Here is an 18011-nt window from a genome sequence, read left to right on the forward strand (position 1 = left end):
GAGAGAGAGAGAGAGAGAGAGAGAGAGAGAGAGAGAGAGAGAGAGAGAGAGAAAGAATCCTATTTCATTCACATTGTAAATTCCCTTGCTTTCCCCCTGGTTTTCCTGGCCTTATGGAGTGCAGGTTGGCCTGAAGCCCAACTCCCTGCTTCTTCCCGTCAAGTGCTGAGGTTCCAGATGTGGACCGCCACGCTCAGCTCGGACTTTCCTTCGGGGTTGGAAAGCACAGTTAGGAGCAGGTTGGAGAAGAGGCACCCTCCCAGAGCCTCCCAGCTGATTTCTTGACTGGTGGTCTCTCTACTCTGGTGACAAGTTATAAAGCCACAAGCCAGGGCTCTGCCCACATTTCTGTGCTCATTTCTGCTGAGAAACCTATTTCTCACAAACAGATGCACTAACCAACATGTGGCGAAAGGAAACAAATAATCCACAACACACGAGCACCCAAGAAACCAGAGAAAAGCTGAGCAGAGTCCAGCTTTCTGGGGAGCAAAGACCAAATGCTTGAAGCAGACCCTTGCCTTGGGGCAGACTTTCACAGGGGGTTCAAATTTGCTTTCTCTCCTTGATGACACGGAAGGGATCTGTAGAAATTACTTCTTACAGTGCCCCCTGAAACCCACTTACAAATGTTACCTAGTAAGAGGTTTCATTCTGGGTGTGGTGGAGCACACTTGAGGTGGGAGGGCTGTGAGTTCAAGGCCGCCCTGGGCTACAGTGAGATCCTGTCTCAAAACACCAAAAATAGGGACTGGGGGAAATGGCTCAGTCGGTAAAGGCTTTGCTTTTGCAAGCACAGGGTTTTGAGTTCAGTCCCCAGAATCTATATTAAAAAGCCAGGTATTGGGCTGGAGAGATGGCTGAGTGGTTAAGAGCACTGACTGCTCTTCTAGAGGTCCTGAGTTCAAATCCCAGCAACCACATGGTGGCTCACAACCATCTGTAATGAAATCTGATGCCCTCTTCTGGGGTGTCTGAAGCCAGCTACAGTGTACTTACATATAATAAATAAATAAATCTTTAAAAAAAAAAAAAAAAGCCAGGTATGGCCTCATGTGCCCATAAAGTGTAGGTGGGAGGGGAGGATCAGGGCGCGGAGATAGGGCCTGGTGAAGAGCTATGAGAAATACTGGGGCTTGCCAGTTGGCCAGCCTAGTCACACACACACACACACACACACACACACACACACACACACACACGCCTCCAGGTCCAAGGAGAGGCCCAGGGTGAAGACTAGTGTCAAATATCTGAACGGTGGTGTCGCACACCTTTAATCCCAGCACTTGGGAGGCAGAGGCAGGTGGATTTCTGAGTTCGAGGCCAGCCTGGTCTACAGATTGAGTACCAGGACAGCCAGGGCTACACAGAGAAACCCTGTCTTGGGGGGGGGGGATAAAAGTTGAAGATGTAAAAGAATAAAAGTAGAATAATTACTTATAACCCTCTTGCCCAGGGAAACAATGTTAACATTTATGAATCCTTTTCTATTTGTGTTAAATATATGTCTTCCTTTGCCTCAGATGTTAACTTGACCCAGTCCAGAGTCATCTGAGGGAGTCTCAACTGGAGAACTGCCCATACCAAAATGGCCTGTGGCCATGTCTATGAGAAATTATCTTGACTGATATAGGAGGGCCAAGGTAAACATGGGTTATATGAGATGTCTACACACACACACACACACACACACACACGCATGCACACATGCACACACACATGTACACTTCCAGTTTTTCTCTAACCTCAAGTTTTTCATCTTTTAACTTTTCTGCTTGTTTGCCTGCCTGTCCTCCTTGCAGCCTTCCTTTGAAGGAACTTCCTTCCTATAGTCATGTTTTGCAGGGGAGGGAGACAGGGAGCTTGCTTTGAGACACTCATGTAGTCCCGGCTGAGCTTCAAGTCCTTAAGTAGCCAGGGATGACCTTGTGCGGATTCTCCTGCCTCCAGCTCACAGTACTGGGGTCACAGGCATGTGCCACTTTACCCAGAGTCTTTTCTCAAATACTACTTGAAAATTTCTCCTAAATATTATCTCTATGGGTAGCATAAACCATCTTCCACGAGCCCTTCAGAAATTCTCACAACCACAAACAATGCAGCAGCATTTTGTTATAAAACTCACATCTTCTCCAGCATGCCCCGCGGTGTATATTCATGAAGGAGAGCGTAGACTCTCTATGGGCATGTGATCTATAAAGGCACAGTATATGCACTGACTATACCCCAAGCCCTCACATATGGACGTATACAGTTAACAGCCTCACTGACATACAACTATTATTTCTGTAAAGTTCTGGGTCACGTGATGGGTGGAAAGTACATCTTGAAACACTGGTTTCATTCAGTGTTTCCATGACTACATTGTTCTGTGCTTTAATGATTTGGAATTCGTTTGTTTGTTTGCTTGCTTGCTTTTTGACACAGTTTCTCTGTGTTTCTGAGGCTGGTCTGGAACTCACTCTTATAATCCTCCTGCTTCAGTTTCCTTCAGGCTGGGAGTATAAGCATGGATGACAGGCTCTGCTTTATCCTTTTGTTCTATTGTAAGGTAATTGTGCTTTTTGCACATTTCTCAGTTAAGGTGTTAGTGAGGGTCTGGCTTGGCCACTTACTTTGCCTTTTATTTTAGTTCATTGTTTAGATTTTAAATTTTTTTACATTTATTTAGTGTGTGTGTATGCATGTGTGCATATGTGTGTCTGTGTGTGTGTGTGTGTTTGAGAGAGAGAGAGAGAGAGAGATTCAGTGCACACATTTGCACAAGCCATATTTCATGTAAAGTCAAAGGATACTTGGAGCTGATTCTCCTCTTTTACCACATGGGTCTCAGGGATCAAACTCAGGCCACTGGACCTGCAGGGTAAACTTCTTCTTTTTTTTTTTTTTTTGGTTTTTTGAGACAGGGTTTCTCACTCTGTAGATCAGGCTGGCCTCGAACTCAGAAATCTGCCTACCTCTGCCTCCCAAGTGCTGGGATTAAAGGCATGCGCCACCACCGCCCAGCTCAGGGTAAACTTCTTTACCCATAGAACCATCTTGCCAGCCTATGTTTCATGGTTTTATGAGGATATTAAATATTTGTTATTTGTAGCCCAAATACTATACTATTTTCTGGTTCCCTTTTTTTATTTTGTCTGCTCATTTTTGAAATACAGTAATTTAAAATTTTACAAAGTCAAATTTAATTGATGTCTTATTCTGTTCTTTTCATGCATCAAATTTATAACTAGAAAAATCTGTCCCCTCACTCAGAGCCTATAGTCACCCAGGCTGGCCACCAACTTACTATGTAGCTGGGGACAGCCTTGAACTTCTGATCCTTCTGTCCCCAAGAGCACCAATACCCAGTTTTTGCTGAATTTTTAGAAAATATTGTATTTGAGTTTCATCAACCCATGCACTTAGGGGAATAAGGCATCTTTCTGTAAGTTCCTCTGTCTCTTTCTCTGGTGCATTGGTTATTCTAATTGAACATGAGAAAGGCCCTAAAAGTCCTTGCCAGAGAACAGAGGGAAATTAGAACCAGATACTCACTCTTTTGGGTGACATGTACTGGGCATTATCTATTTTGCTGTCAGAACGACTAGAAAATGAGAGAACAGTAAAAGCTTTAAAACTGGAGAGTTAGACAGGCGGTTTAAAACTGGAAGCTATGTGCCTGCCCATGTGTGTGGACAGCGTGGAAGTGGCTTTCGTTGGAAGTGCATTGCCCACAAGCAGGGGAATGGCCAGGATGGGTTTCCTTAGTTACCTTGCTTGCTCTCTGTGTCAGGAGTGAGAAGCTCAAAGGGGCCTAGGCTCAGCCACCTGCCTTCTGTGCCCTCCCCCTGCGGGTGTGTCACTCAGCTGAGACAGGATCAGATGTCAGGGGTCTTTTTTATGTATTTATTTATTTATGTATGTGGGTACACTGTAGCTGTACAGATGGTTGTGAGCCTTCATGTAGTTGTTGGGAATTGAATTTTAGGACCCCTGCTCACTCTGGCCCAAAGGTTGATTTATTATTATACATAAGTACACTGTAGTTGACCTCAGACACACCAGAAGAGGGCATCATATCTCATTATGGGTAGTTGTGAGCTACCATGTGGTTGACTGGGATTTGAACTCAGGACCTTTGGAAGAGTAGTCAGTGCCCTTACCCGCTGAACCATCTTGCCAGCCCCCATCAGGGATCTTAAAAATGGATTTTGGAGCCGGGTGTGGCGGTGCACACCTTCAATCCCAGCACCCAGGCAGAAGCAGATGGATTTCTGAGTTCGAGGCCAGCCTGGTCTACAAAGTGAGTTCCAGGACAGCCAGGGCTACACAGAGAAACCCTGTCTTGTTAAAAAAAAAAAAAAAAAAAAAAAAAAAAAAAGGGATTTTGAAGAATAAACATTATTTCACAAAATATGCTCTTATAGGCATCTGTGGGGAACCTAAACAAACAAACCCCAAAACCTCCCCTTTTTGCTCTATAAAGAATGCCCAACATGGACTGCTAAATACCTCACCTGGTAAAGGGCTTTCTCTCAAGCCTCACAGCCTGAGTTCCATCCCCAAGACCCTCGTAGTGGAAGGAGAGAACCAGCTTCCAAAAGTTGTCTATCTTCTGACCTTCACAGTGGACCGTGGTGTGCGCGCCTGGCTGTCTTCTGACCTTCACAGTGGACCGTGGTGTGCGCGCCTGTCTATCTTCTGACCTTCACAGTGAACTGTGGTGTGTGCACCCCCCCCATAAATGAATGTAAATAAACATTGTCTAATTCAGCATGAACCAATCATAAAAGTGAGTCTTAGCATTCTTCATTCCACTGTATGGGCCTTTTCTTTACACAGAAAGTAATATTTATTATCTCAAAAAGACTACTTTTGAGGGTAATTAGACTGAGCAGGCCGACTGCTGCCACAAGTGACCTTTGCATCGAGTGACTCAATTCAGTAAACTCCCGTTTCTCCTGTGTGTCGCAGCCAAGGGTGGATCAATGATGCAGGGTGACTCTGTTCCATGTGGTTATATGGGGACCCACACTGTGCTCCCTCAGAGACTCCGCCTCCCCTGTAGTTCTCTCGTGACAGACAAGAAAAGGGACACCCCCTTCTCAACAGAAACATCTTTATGCAACCTTCACTATCTAGGGATACAAAATAGATGAAGCAAACATCGAAAATAAATCATATATTTATTTTAAAACAATTCTTTGGTATACATATAATTTTACCATTTAAGAAGACATAGTATGTCTTCAACATTACTTGTTGTTACTGCGAAACACAGACATCACACACTGTGTGCTTTCTTCTCAAATCACTTCTATTGTTAACCAATTAGATGGCTGAATTATCTCTGCCTATCACTCATTCTAATACTAATATATTAATACTAATATATCAGTCAAAATGTTTTATAGTTTTGTTATGATCCGCTTGTATGTTTCATACCCGGGAAAGATGAAGAGAACCACTCATTTGTGGGGCTGGAAGAGGCTGCGGGTATAGTCAGCTGTTGAAAGGAAGGCCCCCCGGGTCTGCTGCTAAATGAAACCTGCTTGTGAAAAATGAAATGTTCCTGTCCTCTGCGATGTTCACATCGGACACTAGATGGCACTGTCCCATAGGCAGATGGCCGCCCACTCTGCCTTTCTAATGGACTTTCAAGTCCTAAGTGTAGATCTACAGGAAAATGGAAGGAGCAATATGAAACATATATTCTTTCTGTTCTGAATAATGTGGAGAGAAAATATCTCTAAACATTCTTAAAATGGTTTCCATTTTTTAATACCTGAAGGCCAGCAGACTAGTTATGCTTTCTGCACCCGATGTCTCTACACTGCTTGCCTGCACATGGAGTGGAAGCGGCTGCTAGCTCTCCTTTTCCCTGTGTGTGTTGCTGGGGAGACTCACATGCATTCAGAGATGCTGAAAGCTAACGCTGGTCTCTAACAGCTATCCACAGGAAATCAACGCTTTGTTGGTTACTTATACTTACCTCACATCTGTATGGTTTTGTTCTCTCTCTCTCTCTCTCTCCTCCTCCTCCTCCTCCTCCCCTCCCCTCCCCTGCCCTCCTCTCCTCTTACAGTATAAAATAAAAATAAAGATGAACATATACATGTTCTGTTTCCCTCTGATTGGTTCTTGTAATTGTAGGAAGTCAAGATGAGAAGTTATTTTGTCATATTTTTACTATGTTAAAAAGCAATTAAAACAACTCAGAAAATTTACATTTGAAATCAAGATTGGTGAGGGGGACAGAGCTCCTATCCTGAAATAGCTGCTGTCCCCGGGGGATTCAGCACACAGTGGCACAGAGCTTGGTCACCCCAAGCCTTCAAGCAGGTGAAATTAAAACTCTGCTTTCCAGCACGCAGAGGAGAGATTGGCCTTGAAGGGTGAAGCCTGGGAGTTGGAAGGACAGGCAGGTGTGGGTGGTGATGGATGGTGTGTCTGCTCTTTGCCACCCACCCCCAGAGGCCCGATCCCCATCTTTGTCTCTGCAGAAGCCAGCTTGGCATGCCCAGCACCTACCTTCTCCAGCAAGTCCCCACTTCGAACTTTTGCACTAAATCTCAACCTTTAATAAGAAGCAGCTCTTGGTATCAGCAATAGTTCTGGAGCCTCCTCTGCCCGCTGTCAGGTTTGTGGGTTTTATTTTTGTGTGTGTAATTGGAAAATTCCCTCGTGGGACTGGGGAGGAACATTAATGTCACTATAGAGATGGGCTCTTGGTCCAACCTATAGGATTGGGCAAGCTTCCGAAAGCGCAGCCCATCAAAGAGGTGAGGGTCAGCTGGGCAATTTCCAGCGTCATTTTGGTGGGACTTTGGTCTTTGTTCTGTGCTATTAGGGGAGGGTAACTGCCTGGGCACGATGAGGCCTCAGCCAGCAACGGGAAGCATAAAACACGTTTATGACCCCTGCAGTGGCAGAGCCGGTGGCTGCTTGTGAGATCCAGCCAGGACCAGGACTGGTTTGGCCTTATTTGAGAGGCATTGCTACAACTCCTAAAGTCCCGTCAGGGATGTCCCTCCTATATCTTACCTCCTCCTTCCCATTATCTTCTCCAAAGATGGGGGTAAGGTTTTTCGGATTATATTCAAACTATATGCACGCGCGCATGCGCACACCCAAGCACCGCGTCTTGTCTCTGATCCCCAACCATTATTTTGTTGGAAAATGTAATGGAAGGTTTTTATTTCTCACTTTAATAATCTTGTGATTGAATGTTGGCGTGGTGGATAAGCAGTGTGCTGACGCAGTTCAAAGGTAGGAAAGATTTGCATGCGAGGCAGATCTTGCCGCTAAATACGGAGGCTCACTGGTTCTCCACTCCTCCCCACGGTTTAGGAAACGTGTCCCTTGGTGGCGAAGACTTCCAGTATCACCTGTGGAGAGAATGCCCTTATGCCTCTCAGTGGAAACTCACTCCATGCCCTCTCCTGCGCTTTTATGTCTAAATTTACAAAATGTTTGGGCCCATATTTAATAGACCTGTGTTTGTGTAAATCAATGCCTGTAAACCGTTCACTTGAGAGCAGGGAGTTGGTCGTTTTTTTATGACACAAAGGACAGTAAAAGCAGCCCGACATAGGGCGGCCTCAAGTTTTGTGACTGGGCTATTAAGTCCTTGTTAGCTCCGTCCTGTCCTGACCCTATGGCAAGCACAGCTTTTGGAGCTTGTAATTGCTCTAGGAAGAACTGAGCCAAAAGACGAACCAGCTCCACTCAAACGACAAAACAACAAGGTGACCACAAATAAAAACAAAAGCAAAACCGCTGAACACACGAGTATGCTTGGGGTTTGAGAAATCACTCCACTGTGACTCCCTGTCAGGGCAAGAACGGGATTTGAAGTATGAAACAGATTAAATCTGTTGCACCCAAATTAGCCTTTGGATACCTCCGTTTATCTTTTTTTTTTAAAAAACATTTATTTATTTTATGTATGAGTGCTCTATCTGCATGTATACCTGTGTGCCAGAGGAGGGGGTTAGATCCCTTTACAGAGGGTTGTGAGCTGTGGTTGCTGGGAATTAAACCCAGGTCCTCTGGAAGAGCAGCCAGTACTCCTAACTACTGAGCCATCTCTCCAGCCCTCAATTTATCTTTTAACAGTTCTTTGTCTCTATATTGCCCCCCTCCCTCTCTCCCTCTTTCCTCCTCTCTCCTCTCTCTCATTATTTTGGTTTTGATTTTTCAAAATAGAGTTTCTCTGTGTATCCCTGGCTGTTCTGGAACTCACTCTGTAGACCAAGCTGATCTCTCAAATTTATAAAGATCTGCCTGTCTCTGCCTTCTGAGTGCTGGGATTAAATATGTCTGCCACCAGCAGCCAGCTTGTAATGGCTTAACGCATTCTTCTAGAGCAGGCTAGAGCAGGATCGGGGTGGGCGAGGGGCAGTAACAGTGGCCCGCCCACAAACCTAGCCACTGTTTGGTGGCTTTTTTCCTCTTATTTTGTTTTTGTATGTAAAATGTATTTTATGTATCGGGTGTGGGGTTGTGGAAGTCAGAGGGCAACTTTTGGGAATCACCCCCTCCTTCCACTCAAGTTGCCCACGTGGGCGGCCAGCGCCTTTCTCCGGTGAGCCCTGGGCGGCCAGTGCCTTTCCCCGGTGAGCCCTGTCTCACTCCGCACTCTACAGTTTCTAATGGTTGAAAAAATACCAATCTGGGCTCAGTGGTCATGCCTTGGTCCCAGCACTTGGGAGGTAAACGTAGACCATAGACCGGTCTCTGTGAACTCGAGGCCAGGCTGGTCTGTGTGGTGAGTACCAAGCCAGCCAGGACTACACAGTGAGACTGTCTCAAGAAAGACAGAAAAGAAAAAAGTCAATAGAATGGGGTTTCATGAAATCTTATGAAATTCAATATTGCACATCCATCAATAAAACTTTATTAGAACACGCTGTGCCTGTTCACCTGTCTCTGTCTCCACAGGACCAGCTTTCTGCCCTGATGACAGAGGTGAGGGAGTTTGCTGCACAATACCAAGCTTTGCACAGCCTGAAGTCATCACTACCTGGCCCTTTAAGAACGAGCTGGTAGGTCTTGCTTCGGAAAAGCAAAACTGCCTCTTCATTTATAAATTAAACTTTCCGAAGCGCGAAGCGCGGTCCCGAAAGGCTTGGCCGGCCTTCCTTTCATCTTCCGCGCGCTCCTTCCCCGTGGCTTCCCAGGGCTTTTTCAGGAGAGTTGGCCTTGGAAGAGTGTCGTTCAGGGAACACAAACACTTAAACAAAACAACAAAAACCCTACCCACCATACCTGGTTATGTTCTGTAATGACCAGTGGACCTTTAAAAACTCTCAGTGGCTAAGTCTTATCTTGAGTTTACTCCATCAGGTTTCTGACAGCCGGGGCTTGTAGTTCTTGACATTCCCAGGGGGGTTGTGCATGGGATCGGGGTTGCTACCACTGTGAAACCTACACCCTGGGTGCTCCCTCTGCTGTTCAGAATTAATATTTTAATCACTCTAGCCATTTCCAGTGGCAATTCAATTCCCTTCCACAGTGTTTGTGGGATGCCTATAAAATGCTAATTGTGCTGGAAACTCTGTGTCAAGGGAAAGGAATGTGCCTCTAGTCTGAGTTCAACGGCAGCTATCCGTGGACTGAGTGCCTCCCTTCTCCCAGGCAGACAGCATCTACGTCTTCATTTTGGGGCTGCTGCAAGATGCTGGATTTGTGTGTAGATACATGGAACCCAAAGGGGTATTAATAAAACAGTACGAGCTTTTGAGCTATCTCGTAGGTGTTTTGGAAATGGCTGCATTTCTACAAACTGAAAATGAGTTTGGAGGGAACCTGTAAGCTTGTCATTAGAAACAGAACTGTGGAAGGATAAAGCCATAGGCCTTCCCACATTCCCCTTCGGTGCCTTCAGATTCTGTCCTGCTTTCACAGGCTGAGGTCAGTGTAGTACTGCACCATACACCATAAGGAGTTTGGAAAGACAAAGATATTCTCATTTTCTTTCTCTCTCTCTCTCTCTCTCTCTCTCTCTCTCTCTCTCTCTCTCTCTCTCTCACACACACACACACACACACCATTCACAAAACAACTAAAAACAAAAACAAAAAACCCAAAAAAAAAAACAAAAAAAGCCGGGCGTGGTGGCGCACGCCTTTAATCCCAGCACTCGGGAGTTCAAGGCCAGCCTGGTCTACAGAGTGAGTTCCAGGACAGCCAGAGCTATACAGAGAAACCCTGTCTCGGAAAAAAAAAAAAAAAAAAAAAAAAAAAAACCTACTGACTTGGGGCTGGAGAGATGGCTCAGTGGTTAAGAGCACCGTTTGCTCTTCCAGAGGTCCTGAGTTCAATTCCCAGCAACCACATGGTGGCTCACAACCATCTGTAATGAGATCTGGTGCCCTCTTCTGGCCTGCAGGAATACTTGTAGGCAGAATGCTGTATAATACATCTTTTTTTTGTTGTTGTTGGTTTTTTTCAAGACAGGGTTTCTCTGTGTAGCCCTGGCTGTCCTGGAACTCACTTTGTAGACCAGGCTGGTCTCGAACTCAGAAATCCACCTGCCTCTGCCTCCCGAGTGCTGGGATTAAAGGCATGTGCCACCACTGCCCGGCTTTTTTTTTTTTTTTCAGATTTATTTATTTGTTTGTTTGTTTGTTTTTTATATGTAAGTACACTGTAGCTGTCTCCCAGAAGAGAGAGTCAGATCGTTACAGATGGTTGTGAGCCACCATGTGGTTGTGGTTGCTGGGATTCAAACTCAGGACCTTCAGAAGAGCAGTCGGGTGCTCTTACCCGCTGAGCCATCTCACCAGCCCCGCAAATCTTAAAAGAACAACACAAACAAAAAAATACTACCAACAAGACTAAAAGCCAAGGTGAGAGATGAGGTCAGAAGGTCCCTGAATCCATCATGGGGATTTTTATCCCTGTGCTTGCTTTAAAAGGGATGGCTTTCATGCCGTCAAAATGGAGGGAAACAAACCAAGGTCCTCTGCAGGTTTTCTTTCTTTCTATAATGGCTCAAAACGATGCTGCTGTATGATCACTTGATTTCCCATCTCTGATCCATCAGCAGCTGCACTCGTGAAAAATGTATATAAACCAAGTAATAGCCTTCCACCATCTTGAGGATGAATTTTGTCAAAATACGTGCAGATTTTCTTTAGACTGACTATACCTCTACTTATTTATAGTATACATTATGGTGTACATTTATAGTGTGCATATGGTTCAGTGGGTAAAAAAGGATGACTTGAGTTTGAATTCGTAGCTCGAATGTAAATGCCATGTAAATGTAGCATTTTGCACAAACTGAAGCCAGGAAGATGAGGGGCGGGGCCTCAGTGGCCAGTTAGTCTAGCCAATCAGTGAACTCCAGGGTTAGTGAGACACACCCCCCTCCACACAAAAAACACGTGATGTGGCTGAGCTGATGGCTCATCAGTTAAGTGCTGGTTCTGTTCCTCTAGAAGACCAGAGTTCAGCTCTTGGCACCTGCAGAAGGGTCTCAACTGTCTGTCTGTAACTTTAGCTCCAAGGGGATCTGATGCCTCTGGCCTTCCTGGGCATCTGCATTCCTGTGCACAAACCCCCACTGGGCATCCACACAATTAAAAGTGATTTTTAAAACATAAAAAAAGAAAATGGAGTGTGATAGAAGACACCCTGTATTGACATCTGACCTCTACAGCATTACAGCAACATGGTCCTCATCTCTCTCTTTTTTTTTTTCCAGAGCTGAGGCCAGAACCCAGGGCCTTGCGCAAGTGCTCTACCACTGAGCTAAATCCCCAACCCCCACAATCCTCAGTTCAATGTTTCCTGAATAGGATGTTAAATTGTCAGCAATATTTTACAGTTTTGTAGAGGGTCGTTTTGCAGGGAGATGAGTCTGCAAATCTGTAAATCAGCAGAATTGCCTGTAAATCAAGATGTTGCCTCAGTGGTACAAGCGACTCAAGTGTTAGACTGTAAGGCACACAGGACAAGAGGCAAAGAGCTGCTGGCTGCATCCCTTCCCAGTGGCTTCCTGAGGCCTCCAGAGGACTTCCTTCTTCCTTCCTAGGCAGACTTCAGGGAAAAGAATAGGGCATGGGTAGGTCGTTTACATGTGAATATGTCATGTAAAATCACCCACGGGAGACTCCCATACTTAAGCAGAAGCTCAGGCCTTTTGTCAAATTGTGTAATTTGAGTTCTAAAATATACTACAAAATGTCATCTATACATAGAAATAATCCGACTAATAAAAACGACTTTAAATGACAGTGTTCCATAGGGTGCTTTTAAGGGGAAATTAATTGATTTTGATTCTATACACATGTGTGTGCGCGCACACACACACACTCACCATGAACTCATTGTGCTAGCATCTTCCTGCTTGGGCTATTGCCTAGTGCGTCTTGTGTTGGATGCTGTCTCTATGGCAGCCTCAGAGTCCTCTCATTCCTTTGCCAGCTGTACCACACAAGTGTGGTCTGATGTGGTCGGCAATGAGCTTCAGAGCTACAGATTTTATAACGTTTTTCCGATGAGCCTCAGGTTTTTTTGTTTGTTTGTTTTTTGTTTTTAAGCACGGAAAAATTCTTGCATTTCCCCACTGTGGTCAAGTTCAGCTCACCAAAAAAATAAGGAACAAACAGTAGCAACAGACCTCATCCAAATGGCGATGGAAACAGCGGAGGATTGATATGTGATCAGGGTTAAGGGAAGGTTTGCCAACATGGGAATCCTTTTCTTAAATTTTGCTCCCACTACTTAAATATATTTAATAAAGTGAATTCTGCAAGAAATGAGAAGCAATGCCCTTCTCAGGACACTGTTCCAAAGGAGAATCCAAATCTACAGTGGATTGAGGCTAGCTGGACCCTACTGGTATGTAACTGATGGGGGAAAAGCTGGAGTGGGGAAGGGTGTTGGGGGGGGCAGATGGGGCACCCTCTTCTCCCAGCTGTCCCAGCTGTGCCTGTTCACTCAGCCCTCCACGCTCCCTGGCAGCCTTCAAAGCACCTCCTTGCTTGTGGAATTTCTGTAAATTATTTGCTTAGAAGCTGAGATGCCACAGAAGCAACTGCGCGTATTTGTTGTGACTCGGTGTATTACCTTAGCAATCCCTTCTTCAAGAGTAGAGAGGATAGTGTGCCCTTAATGCAAAGGCAGTGTTTTCTTTGTATGGGATGTTGTTCATGCTTTCTTTTTATAAAGCAGGAGTCCAACGGGTAAGCCACCTGCAGCGGGCAAGCAAACCGCTGGGTTCCACGGAGTGAGCATCCACTGCCACCATGAATCCCCATCCCCATGAGATGCTTCTGTGTCTGCATCCACCTCCACCACGAATCCCCATTCCCACATGAAGTCAGACACTCCAGTCTCCTTCCATACTGGCAAGCACGGGGTTTTAGTGGCGCTAGCTCTCTCTTGACAATTTCAACTTTCCTGTTGCCTCCAAGTAGGAATTGGCTGTGATTGGCAGGGGCCCCGGTTGGGGGAGGGGGCGGGGAAGCTGAGGAAGCCACAAGCAGAGCTTCAAGCTTCCCTCCATGCGCTATGTGTGGTGGGTTCAAGGGTATGAAAAGTGCCAGCAGTTCATGGCTCGTTTGTCCTACTGGCTGAGTACTATCACTAACACATTTTGACGGTAGCAAACAGAGGTTCACAGATAATGACAAAGTAGAAGCAGTTCTTAGTCCTACCACAGTGTTTCCACTTCATTCATTCAGGACTATGTGTTTAAGATTTATTTATTTGTATTTTATGTGTATTGGTGATGCCTACACTTAAGTCTGTGCATCATGTTCATGCAATGCCCACAAAGGCCAGAAAAGAAAGACATTAGATCCCCCTGGAACTGAAGTTATAAACAGTTGTGAGCCACCATGTGGGTGCTGGGAATGAAACCTGGGGCCTCTGGAATGGCAGCCAGTACTCTTAACCACTGAGCCATCTCTCTAGCCTCTTAATACAATACTTTTTAAAAAGTCTCTCTCTCTCTCTCTCTCTCTCTCTCTCTCTCTCTGTGTGTGTGTGTGTGTGTGTGTGTGTGTGTACCATTTGTGTGTTTGAGTGCAGGACACACAAATGCCAGAGGTCAAAGCATAGCTTAGCCTGCCAGTCCTTACTTTCTGCCTTGCTTGAGGCAAAGTTTCTCTTCTGTGGCTCAGCACTGAGTACTACCGTGGAGCTGGCCAGAGACCTTGCAGGGATTATTCTGTCTCTCACTGCACTAGGATTACAGATGTTACCACACCCGGCTTCATGTGTGTACTGGGGATTTGAATCCTGGTCCTCATGCTTACAGAACCAGTGCCTTATCCATAGTGCCATCTTCCCAGCCCTACAGTGTACATTAAAAGGAGGTGTGTGTGTGTGTGTGTGTGTGTGTGTGTGTTTGTCTATGGCCTTTGAGGTCTCTTCTGGCTCTTCCACTCTGAATCTGTGATCCCAAAACATGACAACTGGTTTTGCATTTTGCATTTGTGTCTTAGAGATGTTTTCCAAGGCTGTGCCATCCTGAAAAAGTAAGTCCTATCTCTGAGGTCAGAAGCTAAATGGAGATAGCGACCATTGTCATACTTCATCTACATATGTCTTTTATGTTTATGAGACAAAGTCTCCACCTATAGGCCAGACTGGCCTCTGACTCCTGATTCTCTTGCCTCGGGTCTGGGATGTTGGGATGTTAATGCACGGATGCATTTAACTTTCTAAATTCTTTCTTTCTTGTTTTGTTTTAAGACTGGGTCTCACTGGGCAGTAGTGGCACACTCCTTTAATCCCAGCACTTGGGAGGCAGAGGAAGACAGATTTCTGAGTTCGAGGCCAGCCTGTTCTACAGAGTGAGTTCCAGGACAACCAAGGCTATACAGAGAAACAATGTCTCTAAAAACCAAAAAAACAAAACAAAACAAAACAAAAAACAAAAGACTGGGTCTTACTATATAGCTCTTGCTGTGCTGCAATCTACTATGTAGACCAGGCTGGCTTAAAACTCACTGAAATCTACCTGCCTCTGCCTCTGCCTCCGGAGTGCCAGGTTTAAAGGAATTTGCCACTATGCCCAGCTTCTAAATACTTTCTTAAACAGTGATTTCCTGCCTGCCTGCTGCTTCCCTTGAGGATCACGGTCCTTGAGGTCCAAGGCCTGTACAAGCTCAGTAAGCACTGTACAAGCTACAGCCGCGCCCCTAATAAGTAGTTTCTAAGTAAATAGCGCAGTGAATAAACTTGTGTGTAGATTCTGTTCGCAGTTATAGCAGGGTCAGAGAGATAAGCAAGGCAGCAAAAGAAAGAAGGAATGAAAAGAATGTATAAAGAAATCCTGGCCAGCTCAGTTGCCTGATGCTAAGACGACTCCACCGTCTCTCAGACGTCCCCATCATCCCGAGACTGTTCTACAGAGGGCTACCAGCTTGTTTCTGTTTTCTGAGTGGCATTGGAAGACTCATAACCCCACATTCCCTCATGAAAACAAGACTTCAGAAATATAGGTTGCATGAGAGAAGGCTAATTTTTAAATATACTTCTTTTTTCTCTCTCTCTCTCCTTTTAAACATGGCATGGAAGCATTTCTCTTTGTTTTTTAAACAGAGTGCATATTTCTGAGAGCCACAGAGGAGCTTTGGTCTTCCGTGCCTACTATTTATTTATCTTGCCATTATCTGGCATGTCCGCAGTGTCTCCTAATGCCTTGTGTCACACAAAAGCAAGCATGGTCACATTACATTAATGACGGGGCTGAGATCGTATAACTCACTGACAAGAATTCTATGCCCCTTTTGCTACGGAAAACATGACCCCAAATCCAGCCAGCTTTGGGAGAAAAGGCCCCACAATTACGATACAGCAACAAAGCTCATGTTATATACAATTTGATTGTTTCAACGCTCTCTGCTCGGCTGCTCTCTTTTACCTACTGTTTATATGTGGTGGGAAGAAGTCAAGTGGGAAATCTACCTTTTGGTATTTTAGACAAAATGCTCACTTTCCCAGCGTGTTCCGCAGGATAAAACTAAATATGGTGGAATCCTCTTATAATCCAGCTATTTGAAGTCAGGACTAAACCCACCTGTAGCTGTAATCACAAACCTTTTCCATATGTCTCCGTGGTCCCCAAATGAGGTGAGTGTCAATGTCATTTAAACATGGATCGAGTCACTCTAATACCACATGGTTTGTTTTTACAGATATGCAACAAACACTAACTGTAGCGACGAAGCCGCCCTCTCTTTGGGCTGTTACCCAATGGACCGGGCAGAGATTTTTACTAACAGGATTCCCATCCGGTTAGTCAGGGTGGACCCGAGGTCTGCCTCACAGGTAGGGCCTCTGATGGGCACTCTTGTCCTTCTGGAGAGGGTGTCTGGGTTGTGGTTAGCAGGCTAGAGAGAGCTCCCCGCCCCCACCTACCCCCACCCCGGTCCCATTTGTCAGCAGCCTTTATTCTTTCCGGCAAGTGTTGACACTTATTAATCTGTTTCTCGTCTTACAAATGAGCTTATTCTTGATTAGTGCTGAAGCTGTGTCCCAACAGCCCTCCATGCCTTCTCCGAGGCAGGATGAGATCGTAACACTGCGCAGGGCTGGTGTTTGGACTTGTTATTCTTTGTAATTACCTTCATTAAGTGAAAGCCTGTGTCAATCAACTTTGAACTTTTAAATGTATGGGCAATTTGCAAGAAAAATGCATTTCTAGTTCCCGCGGGCACATGTGTGCCTGCGGATAAGTGTGTATGAAGTATATACATTGTGTTGGAAATATGTCACTGCGTTTTATTTTCTATGGAATGTTTCCCTGATTTGCACTTGGTACCTCTTTTTCTTCAATGCTGGGGATCAAATCCATGACCTCTCTCCCAGGCACTGAGCTCCAGTCGGTGTCACAATTACCTTAGGTGTACAGTGCACAATCCTTGAGAATGCTGCTGGCAGGGGACGCTTAATAAATAGATAATCCATGAATGAGTATCAGCAAATTTACTTTTAAAAATTTACTTTTTTTTTTTTTTTAAATACTATGGGTATTGGTATTTTGCCTGCCTGTATGTAAATATACCCTGTGCTTGTCCGATGCCCTCGGAGACCAGAAGAGGGCATCAGATCCATGGAACTGGAGTGGTGAGCTGCCCTGTGGGCTCTGAGAATGGAATCTGGATCCTCCGGGAAAGCAGCCAATGCTCTGGGCCACTGAGTTATCTTTTCAGGTCTTGATCAGATCTTTTAAAATAGCACTCTTAACGTTGGCAAGCATAGGGAATAGATTAGCAACCTGGGACTCCACTTGGTTTGGGTCATGAATTCCCACCCCTCTTCTGATAACGTAGTTAGCAGACTGGTTTCTTTTCCTACATGCACTATTTGCACACATACATCTCAGAATAATTCACCTAGCACCCCCTCACTTGCCAATATCATACACCTCACTCACCAATATCATACACCCCTCTCTGAACAATAGCATCAGTTTTTCCTCCCCTACCAAGAATCACGGCTAGACAATTTCTATTTAAATATACCCACATACAGAGAATAGAAAGGCTGATTTGGGCTGACCAGTTTTGGGGTGCTTGAGAAATAAGGCAAAACTGTGTCTTCAAGTGAACTTTGAGGGAGAATCCGTTCACCAGCTTATGCCTATGCAAAATCAGGCAAGCATACGATTAAAACAAGAGGCGTTATGGGTAAGGACATGCTCAGTAGGAAAATGATCATTTGATCGAATCTGTCAACCAAAACAAAACCACGGCACTATGGTCCTTCTCTGAACCTTCCTTGGAAGCCTCCTGAACTTTAAAGAACTGTTGCTCATGGCACATGTCAGTGCACCATATAAGTCAATGCCCTAGTCAGTGCTTGCCTGTCTGCCCAGGCCGTGGAAGGATGAGGCAGAAGGATTGTAAGTTTAAAGCCTCTCTGGGTTACGTAATGAATGAGACCCTAGCTCAAAAAAAAAAAAAAAAAAAAGGTGGGCTCTCTGGCTCTCTCTCTCTCTCTCTCTCTCTCTCTCTCTCTCTCTCTCTCTCTCCTTCCCTCCCCCCTCTCTCTCTCTCTGTAAT

This window comes from Mus pahari, chromosome 5, assembly GCF_900095145.1.
Source record: "Mus pahari chromosome 5, PAHARI_EIJ_v1.1, whole genome shotgun sequence".
NCBI classification, from domain to species: domain Eukaryota; kingdom Metazoa; phylum Chordata; class Mammalia; order Rodentia; family Muridae; genus Mus; species Mus pahari.